The following is a 3,604-nucleotide window of genomic DNA, read 5'->3' as shown; positions in this document are numbered from 1 at the left end:
GCCATCTGAATGTCTTCTTTGGTGAAGTGTCTGTTCATATCCTTTGCCCACTTTTCTATTGGATTATTTACCTTTATCTTGTTGTGGTGACAGTCCACGTTTTAACATGTTAGTTGCTGTGGAGTTGCAGTCGACTCACCCACTTTTCTGAGGCAGTAAATTTGACTGGAGGAGATAGTACAATACTCTCCAGAGAAGCAGTTGGTAGATTCAAACCATGTACCTTTTGGGGTTTTTCCCCCACCCCATGTATGCCTAAGAAGCACCCCAGGTGTTTCTTAACAGCTGCTACTTTCATGTCTCCATAGGAATCAACTGGGGGTCTTATTAAAATATAGATTCTGTTTTAAATGAAGGCTGCATAGTGGAGTAGACTTGGGGAAAGGGATTGTATAACAATGAAAGACTTTTAATTTTCAAAAGGAAGGCTGCATAGTGGAGTGGAGTGGACTTGGGGGGAGGGATTGTATAACAATAGAAGAATTTTTCTTTTGCTTTTCAAAGAGAAGAGCAAACTGGGGGGAGGTTGGCCGGGGGAAAGTGCAACAATAAATGAATGGAAATAAATATATTTTTTATTTATAAATAAAATTATTTGTATGTACATTTTATTTCTATTTCTACATATATATCTGGAAGCAGGAGCGGCATCCACTTCCAAAATGGCTTGCCTCTGGAAACTCTATGTACGAACAGTGTTCAGGCTGTTCGTTCATAGGGTCGCTATGAGTCGTCTACGACTCGACGGCATTAAACAACAACATATATATATATAGAGAGAGAGAGAGATTCTGTTTTAATTGACCTGGTTTGGAAATGCAAATTCTCATTAGAGAATCAAACTGAAATGAGCTGGCTCGAATTCCTGTTCATTTTATGATTGCCGTTTTCTCATCACTGCCTTTACGAAGCTTATCCTTGTCTGTCTTTGGGGGTTTGGAAACATTACATGCAAACTTGACACGTGAAGGTGACATCAGCTAATTAGGATACATGAGTGGTCCTTGTGTTTGTTTAGTAATCAGTAGGGAACAATTTCACGTGGGTTTCGTCTAATACAGCGCTCTGGTGGCGCAGCCCATAGGGAATTGCACTGCCACACCCTTTTTGGGTGGTTCGACTCCACCAGTTGCTTCATGGAGAACGATGGGCGGTCTCCTCCCGCAGCCTCTGGAAACCCACCGGAGGGTCAGCTGGGAGTTGGTTCTGACTTGAGAGCTAGGACTTTGACTTCTGACTCATGCTCAGTAAGCACAAGTGTGCCCTGACTTACAAATCATGTCGGGGACCCTTCAGTGAATGTGAAATGAGGCTCTGATTTCTGTGGGAAGCTGTTGTGGGATTGGATTGAGAGATACCAGCCAGACCTAAAAGCAGTATCTTTGATCTGGCAAAACAATGTGAAATTGTTCACTGTAGATCACTAAATAGGCCTGTGCCCGCCTTGCTTGGAGGGTAATCTGCCATTGTACATAATGCATAATAAGATCTTTTAAGTGGAGTTTGTCGTATATTGGAGGCTACCCATACTTGATTTCATCCCAGTTTAATAAATGAGGAAACAAAGACTCAGAGAAGGTGAGACACTTACCTGAGGGGACACAGCAGCTGAATCCCAGGCCTAGACTCCAACCCACGTAAATCCCAAACCCCACTGACACTCAGAAGTGTTGTCTCAGAGGAGGCTTTGTGGCCTGAAGTCAGGGTGTGATTTGTCTGCATGGGGCCATGTTTGCCTTTCCAGGGCCGAGAAGCTACTGGCCTAACGTGTGTGTAAGGCCACCTGCTGACTTCTTGGTTTTGCAAGATGGTGGCTCAGTCACATAGATGTGCCGGTCACTTCTGAAAGGAGCCCTGGTGGCGCCGTGCATTGTGTGTGGCACTGCTCATCAGAAGAGGCCAGCTGTCTAAATCCACCAGCTGCTCCGTGGGGGCAGGGGTCAGCCTTCCCCCCGGGTCGCCGTGTGTCAGAATCAACTGGCCGGTGTTGGCTTGGGTCTGGTCATTTGGCAACAGCCAAGGTTCCTTCGGTGTCCTGGGGTTTCCACCTCTTTCTCTCCCACTGTTTACACTGACTTTGAGCGTTTGCCATCTGCTTGTTTGGATGAGCTGTTTACCTCCCTTTGGTTTGGATTTGCTCCCAGCTGGGAGGTGGGGTGGCCGTTGGTACTACCAGGAGGTCTCCTCTGGGTCTGGGGTGTGTGGAGCGGGATCCCAGAGTCAGCTGCGTGTAGGCGGGGAGTGGAGATCTCCGCAGCCTATGCCCGCTGGTGCTGGAGACAGATGGCTCTGGGGTGAGGGAGCGGAGTGAAGGCTTTGTCACATGCTCAGGTGGTGATCGCTCTGCGGCAGATCCCATCCAGGTGAGGGGTAGTCCTCACGAACCGCCCACAGACAAACAGCTTCATGACCTGAGAACCTCCTCCAGCATCTGCTGCTGCTCTAGCTGCCAAGAGAGGACTTCACAGAGCAGGGAGGAGAACCAAGAGAGCCAGGGAGAAAGGAGCAAAGAGCATTCAGAGGGCCAGGGAGGAGCACGTGGAGAGCCAGGGAGGAGCACCTGGAGGGCCAGGGAGGAGCGAGGAGCATCAGGAGGGCCAGGGAGGAGCACCTGCAGGGCCAGAGAGGAGCACCTGGAGAGCCAGGGAGGACCACGTGGAGAGCCAGGGAGGAGCACCTGGAGGGCCAGGGAGGAGCCTCAGAAGGGTCATGGAGGAGCCTCAGGAAGGCCAGGGAGGAGCCTCAGGAGAGCCAGGGAGGAGCATCAGGAAGGTCAGGGAGGAGGACCTGTGGGCCAGGGAGGAGCACCTGAAGGTCAGAGAAGTGTAGGGAGAGAACCAGAAGGAGCATCCAGAAGGCACTGGGAGCACCAGGAAGGGCCGGGAGAATGGAGGGAGCCAGGAAGAGCTGGGAGCACTGTGAGAAGCAGGGAGGAGCTGCACTAGTGCCCGGGACAGCCCAGGAATCCTGCCAGCTGCTCACACCCCCCCAGGCTATGTGCTCCCTGGAAGTTCGTGTTCTCATTGGGGAAGGAGAGCGAGGGAGAGTGGTAATTTTCCATTTGCTTTCCCTGGTGACTCAGAAGAAATCAAAATATGTTCCCAGCTTGTTTTACCCCCGCTGTCATTTCTCTTGCTGAGCGGCACAGATTGGAGGCGTGGAGAGACTTGTCGGCTCCCACTCTGTCCTGCGCCTTCTCCACAGATCCCCTGCCGCTGCCAGGAGCCCAGCCACATGTCTTAAATGCCAGCTTTCTGTCTTGATGTTCTTGGTGGTGAAAATGCCGCTGCCCTCTAGCGATCGGCCACGTGTGTGGGTCCAGGAGGCTCGTATGGTGGGTGCTGGTCACGCGTCGCCGCTTCTCAGGGTCAGGCCAAGAATCCACAAGAGGAGAGCAGGTTGGCAAAGTCCTGGCAAGAGAGGCCCTGCTTTCAGCAGTGACAGTCTTCAGAATGCCATTTATACAGCATTCTGGACTTCCTCTGCTCCAGTAAGTGACACAGTGATGCTTCTTTCTCACCTATCCCTCCACATACCCCATAGACCCAGAGCCGGGCAGGCAGGTTCATATCTTCTGGGGGTGGGGTTTAGCACCCACAGGAGG

This window comes from Elephantulus edwardii, unplaced genomic scaffold (genome assembly GCF_000299155.1).
Source record: "Elephantulus edwardii isolate Elephantulus edwardi_28Jun2011 unplaced genomic scaffold, EleEdw1.0 scaffold00089, whole genome shotgun sequence".
NCBI lineage: Eukaryota > Metazoa > Chordata > Mammalia > Macroscelidea > Macroscelididae > Elephantulus > Elephantulus edwardii.
The sequence above is the reverse complement of the archived record's forward strand: the minus strand, read 5'-3'. Positions refer to the sequence as shown.